This window comes from Quercus suber, unplaced genomic scaffold (genome assembly GCF_002906115.3).
Source record: "Quercus suber isolate HL8 unplaced genomic scaffold, Cork oak 2.0 scaffold_522, whole genome shotgun sequence".
In the NCBI taxonomy this organism is placed as follows: Eukaryota; Viridiplantae; Streptophyta; class Magnoliopsida; order Fagales; family Fagaceae; genus Quercus; species Quercus suber.
In genome coordinates, this window is record NW_027069971.1 from 379,005 (window position 1) to 391,313 (window position 12,309).

Below are 12,309 nucleotides of genomic sequence, written 5' to 3' on the forward strand. Positions count from 1 at the left end.
ATATTGAAAATGTTTATAATTTTTTTACATTAGTATTTTTATTTTATTTTGTTGACATGAAGCTTTCTGAGAATATTACTATTCCTCAAAGTATGTGTAATCTCCCCGTTCCACACTCATCAAATAATTACAGAGAAAAATCTTTCAAACCTCATGATGTGGGTTAAAATTTTGAATTTAGTACCTCATAGATTTTATGAGGTCTTAAGAATCGCTAGACCAACCCTTTATGATTTTTTACATTGCTATATATGAAATTACATATAGCACATAAATGAGTTAATCATCACATTCAAATTTCGCCCTCCTAAAGATAAATTTTTTATTCTGCCACTGCCTCATAATGTAATGTTATTTCAAAAAACTGTAGTTAAAAAATATTTTTAGAATATAAAATGATTTTACTAATTTATTAACTTTTTAATGAGTCATGTGACTTATTTAAATAATGCACTATGTGATAATTAATAAAAAAAAATTTATGTGTATTATTTAAACAAGTTACATGACTCATTAAAATAGTCATATAACTAAAAGTACACATGAATTGTTCTTTTTTTAATTGCCACATAGTAAATTGGAGCAATTTTTTTTTCTTGTATTAAAGTTTTGAATATAGGTCAAAGTTAGAAATTTGGGATACTAGAGTGAGGTCCTTGTTAATTTTGACAAACAAAACAACCTACTCAAAATAATTTGCACCCCCCTCAGCTGCAGTTTAGAAAAATGACACACTATTCCAAATTTGAAAATTAAAAATACTCCACTCTTTTGAGATATGAATATACTAAATTTGTAAGAGATTCTCTTTACCAAAGTTTAACAATGGTTAGTAAAAAATAACTAATAAATTAAAATAAAAAGGAAAAGCTCATCAAGGTCCAAAAGACTTGTAATGGCAAATCTCTCCACAACCTGTTTATAATAATAATTGATGACGCACGATAATCAGTAGACTGAATGCTATGGGCTACAACGATGATTGAATGACCTGATGAGGAAGAAAGAGATTGTCAAGGGTGACTGAGGTGAACCAACCAAGGATCCTCCAACGGTTATGTCAGTTTTCTCTCTAAAACACCAATGTATTGAGTGGATGAATGGTTAAAATGTACATTTGTTGAATGAGGCTTGGTTCCTTTTATAGAAAGTTTGGAGTAGGTCTACTTGTTAGGTGTCATTAGCATCGTGGGAGATGTGGGTACTTAGAGGGAAGAGTGGAGTGAATTTTGGGAAATTCACCCCACGTTCCAAGGTGAGGGTTAGTGGTCTAACCATTTGAGACTGTAGAAAATACTCAAAAAATTTCTAAGTGTTTATTGGTCGTCCATACTCTAACACGGTATGGACGACCACGTTCTGTATAGACGACCAGATCCTAGTTGGACGATTGGTGGCCCACTTGTAAGTCTTTATTGTATGTTTGTGATGCATACTTCTTCTTTTACCTTTCTGAAGGCTATTCTAGACGATTTTGATATTGGACGACCACTATGGACAAAGAACACTTGTTGTTGATCATCACAATAATAATAATAATAATAATTTTTTCACAGTCGGTTTAGCCAAAACTATCATTGCATTGCATCTCAAATTTGTGGTCACATGTGTGATGCTATGTGGTTCAATGCGATGTATCAGGGTATGGTTTGATCGGTTTTAGATTGGGACATTTTTCAAATTTTTAAGTTGGATTGACCCATCCAAATCTATTTTTTCCTTTGTTTTTGGCCAATTTTTAAAATGTTGGGCTAGTTTTCCTTTAGTTTGGGCTGATTAAGAGTAGCCCAACAAGTAGGGGTGGCAAAATCCATATGAATTAGATTAAAACTAAAAATTGTATTTTTTTCGCTTTGATAAAATCTGATAAACGGGTCTACACGATTGAATTGTTTAATAAACAGGTTGTGTTAGGGTTTAAGAATCTTAGCCCATTTATTAAATGGGTTAGGTTAGTGTCAACCAACATAATGGAATACTTATGAGTCAACGTGACACAAACCTGACACGCAAACACAAATAGCCACCCCTACCAACAAGTTTTTTAGTTGTGAAATGGCTCATCTTTTATAATAATATTACTTCATATAATATTAATATTCATATTAATATATGTGTGTGCGAGCACGCATGCACGGTGTGGTGTGATTTTTTCACTTCCACTTGCAATGCGGTGTAGCTAGTAGCTACTCCATTTTACGGGCAATTTTAGTCGATTTTCATAAGAAGAACAAGAAGAAGCAAAAGTTGTATTGAATAGTTTACAATACTCTTTCATTAAAACAATTAATTTTAGAATTAGGGAAAAAGAAGCAAAGAAAAGTTAATTAATGGTACCTTTTTATGGGTAGATGACTTTTTATTTTTTACAATCCATATTTGCCACCTTTTACATTTAAAAAGTGTTATATCTACAATATTTTCAAAACACTTTCATAACAAATCATAAGTAGTCAGTTGTTATTGATTCTAATTTGAATTCACCACTAAAATTATTTTTTTGTCCACCAATAACAATCAATAACAATCTGTCACTTAAAATTTGATATAAAGAGTTGTGAAAATTTTGTGAACACAACATTTTTCTCTATGTTTTTAATTTACCACTTGTCTACTCATAGAATTAAATAAGATTGGATTTTGTTCAATCTTTAGTCACATTCATGAGTCATGACAAGCAGATACACAAAACCAAAACATGCATTATAAATTGCAAAAATACGGGTTGTTTGGTAAGAAAGTTTAAATATTGGTTTTTAAAAACGATGTAAACATTATAATTAAAAGTATGTTGTAAAAATATGTATTTAAAGCATTCATAATGTCAAAAAAATATATTTAATACCATATTTCTAATAACATATTTTTAAATGTGAAAAAATAAATTATACGTTTGGTACGAGTGCATGTTTTTTAAATAAAGCGGTAGTTATTTAGCGGGTCCATGCTTTTTAAAGTTGTATAAGTATGTTTGGTTTGTATATTGTCAAATCATGTGGGTCTCATATTTTTCAAAATATTTACAACAACGTTGTTGAGCATTATTACTCAAAAACTAAACACCACTCTATACGTGTTCTCATAATACAGTGCTTGATCACTCTAAATTTAGAATTGCAATTCAAACACTCTACGAAATACTGAAAACTGTTTTTTGAACTTTGATAACAATCAAGCCATGACCTCCTCTACTCAACAAAATACATATTAATTGGATAAGTTAGTAAATAATATTTTGAGTAATGCTATCGCTCAACACTATTTTACAACATTTTTATAAAATGTTAATGTGGTCAACTTTTTATTGGTTTTCATATAAGACCACTATGAATATCACTTTTTCATTTATAAATAATCACTCACCACATAAGCAGTTTGCAAAAAATTTTGTAAAATAGTTTGTCTCTAACATTATTTTAATATTTTTAACATCAATTTAATAAAATTTTGTCAAATAGATGTCTAGAGAGAAAATATTTTTTCCTTTTAGGTCTGAGATGATTTCACCCAAAAAAGAGTGTAATTTCACCCAAAAAAACAAAAACAAAATAAATAGTAGAAAAGTGCTTGGAAAAAAAAAAAAAAAAGTAGAAAAGTGGAAATGGTGAAATAAAGAGGAATTTATTGATGATCCGGCATTTATCGTTACACTGTACTCCATAGCAAATGCGAACGTCATTGTCCTATAGTGGCCTACCATCTGGCAACAATTGACATAGGTGGTGAGGTCCTGTGGTACTGCTGAGGGGCGCAACATTGATAGTAACAGGAAATCAGGCTATAATATCATCTTCGACGATTATCAAACGGTAAAGATTTCCTAGCAGAAGAGGAAGAGAAAAGCAGGAGCTTAATAAATTGAGTAGGTCTATCCTTTTTCAGTCAAAATTAAAGAGTAAATGTACTTTTTTAAAAAAAATATTATTATTATAGAGAAATCCATTCAAGCAACAATTATAATTTTCTTTTTCTTTTCTTTATTCATTATAGTTCTTTTTTTTTTTTTTTTTTTTTTTCCCTGAACCTGAATGTGAAAATTGATTTAGTCATTTAACAACACCATCGTTTAAGTTAAATTTTGTTCTTATCACAGAATATTTTTATTTCTATCAAAGATCATATTTCTAAATTAAAAATGTATGATTTTTTTAAATCATTTTTAATTTCAAATCAAATAAATTAATAAATATATAATTCTGAAATAAAATATTTATTTTTTAAGTAAATAATATAAATAAATAAGATAGGAAACAACACGAAGTATTTTCCTGTTTTCAAAATAAAGGCAGTCATATTTCATAATTTCATTTACGGAGACTTATGATTTCATTTATATGGAAAGATTTATTGATCACAGGAGATTATTTCATTAAGAAAATGTCATAATAATGTTAATCAAATTGTAAAATCATAAGAAAAAATTTAGCTAGATTCTGATCTTTTACTATTATTTTTTATATATATAGGAACTAGAGTCTGATCTATTGCAATTGTTTGTGTGTTTCAATTTTTTTCCCTAAGAAAAAAAAAATCTAATTAAGTAAAAACAATTCTTAAAACCAAAAAGTCACAAATAAATTTATAAAGCTCTCTTTTTCTATCTCTTTTCACTTTTTTTAGTCTCAAACAAAGGTTACTTGTATGAATCACATGTTTGATTTTTTTTTTTTTTTCACATGCCTATTTTAAATAAAAAATTTCAATCCCTACCAAAACTAATAATATGTGCAGTGTATGGAAAAGCTTGGCAACAAAATTATTTATATATGACACATTTAAATATAATGATATTAATAAATACTTTTATTATAAAATGGTATAAAATAATATATCTATTTTAATTAGTGAAAATAAAATAAAATATAATTTATTTAGTGTTAGGTTACTTTAACAACGAAGACAATTAGTTCGGATTAGTTTAAACTAAAATAATTTAAAAGCATTTGTAAATCCAAAAACCAAATTATAAATTATAAAACTTAGGTGCAATCCTTTAAGTGTAGTACTTTAGATTTCCTAATTAAATATAATTAATGCATTGACTAATGAATTACACTATTTATAATACATTAGTCAAATTTAACCATGTGATTGGAATTTAATTGAAGAACCTAATGTGAAATTAAAACATTATTTTTGTATTAAAAAAACATATAAATATTAAATAGAAAGATGAGGTGTAAAAACATAGACTTTAAAAAAATGGACAATATTAGAATAAATTAACAATGATTTAAAAGTTTATTGTTATTATTATTGTAGGGACTCAATTTGAATTGAGTGTTGGGTTTTCAGCCCAACAAGCCCGAACAATACATTTATAGAGAGTGGGCTGACAGGTTTAGGTGCTGGCCGTTGATCACCATGCCCAAACTTATTTTAAAAATGGCTAAGTGTTTTCTTACAAAGGAGGGAATGCTCCTCGGCCTGTGGCCAAGGAGGCCTTCTTTTTCCCCCCCTTTCTGGCTTTACTAGCTCTTCTTTTATAGTTTTAATCTTCCTATCTTTTGCTTCCATCTGTTGATTGTCTATTCGCCTTTTTCTCTGGTCGTCCATCCCATCAGAAGCTTTATCGATACTCAAGTGGCTCACTCTGACCAACGTTATCCTGCCAAGGGGTTACCTCTCCATTAATGCGGCCAGGGGGGTTAGTTGAGTGCATTAAATGCGAGAGTGACAGCTTACCTTGGGGTTAGCCACTCCCCGAAATCACTCTTGTCAGGCCGAGGACAAGGTGTCCTCGGCGTGGATTCAAGAGAATAGGCTTCCCCCTTTCTCCTCAGAAATAGCTTGCGCTCCTCGGCATGGGCCTTGGGCCTGCTATATGAAGGACTGAGGCTATCAGCCCACGGACCCCACAATAGCCCCTCAAAACTCTGCTGCACGTTCCCTCGAACGGGGAGGAGGGTTTTGATACATGCGGATCCACTGGACGAATGGCCTCACTTTAGTTTATACTGATGCTGGCGGCTTCTTGACTGCCCGATGCGCGTTTTTAGCGTTTCGAGAATTAATGGGTGCCCACATTAAATTTTTGACGGCACCACGTTCCCCACTTTAAACGGCATGATCTCCTGCCTTTATGAGAAAGCGGTTTCATTTGGGAAAATTAAGGGAGAGTATAAATACTTGTTTGACTTGCCTGGTTTCATCATTTTCGCGATTATCATTATTGACGCACATAGTTTGAACTTGGTTCGACTGGCACATTAGCTGAAGAGTATCGTCATACCTCTGTAAGTTTTCTTTTTCTAGTGACCCCAAATTTCCTTGATTTCACTCTTCTTTTTCTTTTTTAGAGCTTTTAGTTATCTTTGGGGAATGGGTAAGTTTAAAGAGTTGGTTGAGTCCGAGGAAATGATGAACAAATTCATTGTTGACTATGGAATACCCGGTAATGTGAACTTGAAATACTGCGAAGAAGGAGAGTGGTACCTTAAGAGGAGAGAGGGTGAGGTCGTAATTCCAATAGTTGCTTTTGTAGAAGGAGGGATGAGAATCCCTATGAGGCCGGTGACCCTCAATTACCTCAGGCATTTCCGCCTGTCCCCCACTCAGTGTGCTGTGAATGTGTTTAGGATACTAGGGTGTGTAGATACCCTGAATGAGAAAATGGGGCTGAGACTGACTCACCATGATGTGAATTGGTGTTATAATCTTCATCACCTGAGGGGTAAGACGTATTACATGAAGACAAGGGACGATAGGGTTCGTCTTATCCAGTGTCTTCCTGACTCCAATAAGGGGTTGAACCAAGATTTCCTCATAGTGTCGGGAGAATGGCACGACGGCTTTCATTGCCCAACCGTAGAGGGGAAGCCAGGTAGGGCGTCCGAAGTACAAGATAATTTAGGTTTCAGTGCCTTTGCGTTTTATACCTACATACTCAACTTGGTTGACTAATCATAATAATTTCACTTTTCTTTTCACAGATCCACACGCCTTTGCACGTCACTTCCACCTGGTCAACAAAGCGGATTTGGAGACCGTTCTCAGGTCGGAACTTTTCTTGAACGAATCTGACAACCAAGTCAGAGCTGCTCATAAAATCCTCGGGTGTGACCCAGCTCAAAGTCATTTCCTGTTCCGCAGCACGTAATTAGAGCTCGTGATCCTCGGTTTACACAGATTACCGTGGTGGAGAGCGGTTTCTCTTTTACTGGGGATCTTACATACCTGAAGGTATTCCGCTATCAGGTCCCTCTTCATCCCAGCAAGTAACGGTGGCTGAGAAAGGACCGCCTAAGAAAGCAAGGGAGGTGGTTGAATTGAGCTCCTCCGAGGACGAGTATAGTGTATTCGACTTAGCTGATTAGACTCCTCCCGGTGACCTAGGGGATCCTCACTTATCCGAAGTCGATCTTCAGTCTTTAAGTGTTGGTACCCAAGCCGAGATGGGTTTAAAGAGGCAGCCCCGGACCAATCTTCTTGACCTACTCGAAGGTGGTTCCAAGAAAGATGTGCCAGGGGAGTTACAATCCCAGCCCCAGCACCTCAGTCCCAGGTTCCAATCGTGCAAACCAGGTCATCATCCACCCCTATAATAGCTGCCCCTTCTACTGAGTCTCCTGATCCGAAAAGGAAAAGACTTTCTAAGGGTAAGGATCCAATGGATGGGAGCAAATCTCATTCTTCGCCCGAGGAGGGTAAGACTCGTAGACCCCCAAAGCAGTTGAAGCTTGGTGATCAAAAGAAAGGCAAGAAGGTCATCCAGCAGCCCCAGGCCCAAGCATGGCTGCCTGCTGCTATGCTCCATGACCAGCCCTAATGGATAACGCGTCAATACGAGAGTCTCAAGGAGACGAGGGGGCTCTCGTAGCCGAGGCCCTAGAGAAATCTCTTCTTCTTCCCATTGACATGGCTGAGTTGGAGAAAATGAGTGGGGTAGAGGTTGTCTTCGACCTTAAGAAATATCTAGGCATGGTAGGTCCTTTGGCAACCATTCTTTTTACTAGAAATTTTTTGTTGCTTAGTACTTTTGTTTCTCTTTATAAAGCTGCTTGTTTTTGCTGGCAGGCTATCCAGGCCCTTTTTAGGTTGGGCGAAGAGGTTGGCGACCATAGTCACGCCTTGGCGCAAGAGCGCGATAAGTTCCTAGAAGCGGCTAAAACTCTTAAGAGATCTGAGGCCGACCTGAAAAAGGCGACCGAGGATCTGGCAGAAATGGCGAAGGCTAGGGATACTGCTGTTTCTGACCTAGCCGTGGTCAGGAAGCAAGTTGAGGATCAAACTGTCCACTTGCAAGAGGTTGAAAGTCAATTACAGAAAGCCAAAGAGGACATTTCCTACATGAAGGGAAGTTTGACCAAAGCAATCCACGACAAAGGTGTTGCCGAGTACGCCAGGGACGAGGCTGTGAGAGCCAGAGACAAGGCAATTTTTGCAAAAACAGACGCTGAGCGCTCTGTGGACGAGGCAAAAGAAGAGGCTTTCACCGAAGGGGTGGCTAAGACTGAAGCCACCCTTCGGGCTCAAGTTCCTGCTGTGTGCAGGCATTATTGCTCTCAAACTTGGCATGAAGCCCTCAACCAGAAGGGATTGATGCCTCGTCTGATCTTAGAAGGGAAGATAGGGTATATTACCCTACTGCCATTCGCGAGGTTACGCCTGCTGCTCCTGAGGGGAGTCTTCCTTACCATCGGTTGAAAGTCAAGACAAGACCGCCGAGGATGCTCCGTTAATTGGTCAACCATCCGAGGAAGTCGAACCCCGGATAGCGTTGGGGAAGTCGTAACCGAGGGTCAGGAAAGACCTCAAGACGTGGCCAGTCCTCCGACGGACTTTTAGAGACCTAGCTGTTGAGCTTTGGCCCTAGCTTTTTGATTTTCCTACTGAGTTGAAGGAACTAGTATACGGCCTAGGATAGCTTTGTTTATTTTTTCCTTTGATACTATCTCGTTTCCTGCCTCAGTGGCATTGTAAGGGAGTCGTGTACTTTCTTTTTGAATCGAATACTTGAGATTTTGCTTTCATTTAATGACACTTTATTTTGCTCGTTTTGCTATTGTATTCTACTCAATATTTGTATTCCATTCTGGAGTTGGCATCACGAGACCATCTGTTATCATCCAAATATAAACCGAAAGGTTGTATTATCGCCTGACATTGAGTAACGCTTTGGCTTTTCTCAGAGCAGTTATTTTCTTTGTGGGTTCGAGTCCGAAGACCATATACTACCCTGGTAATGCATACTACTTATTTAGTTTTCTATAGGTTTGGGTCCGAGGACCATGCAACACTTTGGCTATGCCCAGTAATTTTGTTTTTCCTGTAAGTATCTAGTTTTCCCATAGGTTCGGGTCCGAGGACCATGCAATACCTTGGGTCTGTCTACCACTTCAATTCTTTTCTATAAATATTGAATATAATCGGTGTGTGTAGTTTTACCATAGGTTTGGGTCCGAGGACCATGCAATACCTTGGCTCTGTCAATGTAAAACTACACACACCGTTATATTCAATATTTATAGAAAAGAATTGAAGTGGTAGACAGACCCAAGGTATTGCATGGTCCTCGGACCCGAACCTATGGAAAACTAGATACTTACAGGAAAACAAAATTACTGGGCATAGCAAAGTGTTGCATGGTCTCGGACCCAACCTATAGAAAACTAAATAAGTAGTATGCATTACCAGGGTAGTATATGGTCTTCGGACTCGAACCCACAAAGAAAATAACTGCTCTGAGAAAAGCAAAGCGTTACTCAATGTCAGGCGATAATACAACTTTCGTTTATATTTGGATGATACAGATGGTCCCATGATGCCAACTCCAGAATGGAATACAAATATTGAGTAGAATACAATAGCAAAACGAGCAAAAAAGTATCATTAAATGAAGCAAAATCTCAAGTATTCGATTCAAAAAGAAAGTACACGACTCCCTTACAATGCCACTGAGCAGGAAACGAGATAGTATCAAAGGAAAAATAAACAAAGCTATCCTAGGCCGTATACTAGTTCCTTCAACTCAGTAGGTAAATCAAAAAGCTAGGGCCAAAGCTCAACAGCTAGATCTCTAAAAGTCCGTCGGAGGACTGGCCACGTCTTGAGGTCTTTCCTGACCCTCGGTTACGACTTCCCCAACGCTATCCGGGGTTCGACTTCCTCGGATGGTTGACCAATTAACGGAGCATCCTCGGCGGTCTTGTCTTGACTTTCAACCGATGGTAAGGAAGACTCCCCTCAGGAGCAGCAGGCGTAACCTCGCGAATGGCAGTAGGGTAATATACCCTATCTTCCCTTCTAAGATCAGACGAGGCATCAATCCCTGCTTGGTGAGGGCTTCATGCCAAGTTTGAGAGCAATAATGCCTGCACACAGCAGGAACTTGAGCCCGAAGGGTGGCTTCAGTCTTAGCCACCCTTCGGTGAAAGCCTCTTCTTTGCCTCGTCCACAGAGCGCTCAGCGTCTGTTTTTGCAAAAATTGCCTCGTCTCTGGCTCTCACAGCCTCGTCCCTGGCATACTCGGCAACACCTTTGTCGTGGATTGCTTTGGTCAAACTTCCCTTCATGTAGGAAATGTCCTCTTTGGCTTCTGTAATTGACTTTCAACCTCTTGCAAGTGGACAGTTTGATCCTCAGCTTGCTTCCTGACCACGGCTAGGTCAGAAACAGCAGTATCCCTAGCCTTCGCCATTTCTGCCAGATCCTCGGTCGCCTTTTCAGGTCGGCCTCAGATCTCTTAAGAGTTTTAGCCGCTTCTAGGAACTTATCGCGCTCTTGCGCCAAGGCGTGACTATGGTCGCCAACCTCTTCGCCCAACCTAAAAAGGGCCTGGATAGCCTGCCAGCAAAAACAAGCAGCTTTATAAAGAGAACAAAAGTACTAAGCAACAAAAATTTCTAGTAAAAAGAATGGTTGCCAAAGGACCTACCATGCCTAGATATTTCTAAGGTCGAAGACAACCTCTACCCCACTCATTTTCTCCAACTCAGCCATGTCAATGGGAAGAAGAAGAGATTTCTCTAGGGCCTCGGCTACGAGAGCCCCCTCGTCTCCTTGAGACTCTCGTATTGACGCGTTATCCATTAGGGGCTGGTCATGGAGCATAGCAGCAGGCAGCCATGCTTGGGCCTGGGCTGCTGGATGACCTTCTTGCCTTTCTTTGATCACCAAGCTTCAACTGCTTGGGGGTCTACGAGTCTTACCCTCCTCGGGCGAAGAATGAGATTTGCTCCATCCATTGGATCCTTACCCTTAGAAAGTCTTTTCCTTTTCGGATCAGGAGACTCAGTAGAAGGGGCAGCTATTATAGGGGTGGATGATGACCTGGTTTGCACGATTGGAACCTGGGACTGAGGTGCTGGGGCTGGGATTGTAACTCCCTGGCACATCTTTCTTGGAACCACCTTCGAGTAGGTCAAGAAGATTGGTCCGGGGCTGCCTCTTTAAACCCATCTCGGCTTGGGTACCAACACTTAAAGACTGAAGATCGGCTTCGGATAAGTGAGGATCCCCTAGGTCACCGGGAGGATCCTCGGGCTGATCAGCTAAGTCGAATACACTATACTCGTCCTCGGAGCTCAATTCAACCACCTCCCTTGCTTTCTTAGGCGGTCCTTTCTCGGCCACCGTTACTTGCTGGGATGAAGAGGGACCTGATAGCGGAATACCTTCAGGTATGTAAGACCCCCCAGTAAAAGAGAAACCGCTCTCCACCACGGTAATCTGTGTAAGCCGAGGATCACGAGCTCTAATTACGTGCTGCGGAACAGGAAATGACGTTTGAGCTGGGTCACACCCGAGGATTTTATGAGCAGCTCTGACTTGGTTGTCAGATTCGTTCAAGAAAAGTTCCGACCTGAGAACGGTCTCCAAATCCGCTTTGTTGACCAGGTGGAAGTGACGTGCAAAGGCGTGTGGATCTGTGAAAAGAAAAGTGAAATTATTATGATTAGTCAACCAAGTTGAGTATATAGGTATAAACGCAAAGGCACTGAAACCTAAATTATCTTGTACTTCGGACGCCCTACCTGGCTTCCCCTCTACGGTTGGGCAATGAAAGCCGTCGTGCCATTCTCCCGACACTATGAGGAAATCTTGGTTCAACCCCTTATTGGAGTCAGGAAGACACTGGATAAGACGAACCCTATCGTCCCTTGTCTTCATGTAATACGTCTTACCCCTCAGGTGATGAAGATTATAACACCAATTCACATCATGGTGAGTCAGTCTCAGCCCCATTTTCTCATTCAGGGTATCTACACACCCTAGTATCCTAAACACATTCACAGCACACTGAGTGGGGGACAGGCGGAAATGCCTGAGGTAATTGAGGGTCACCGGCCTCATAGGGATTCTCATCCC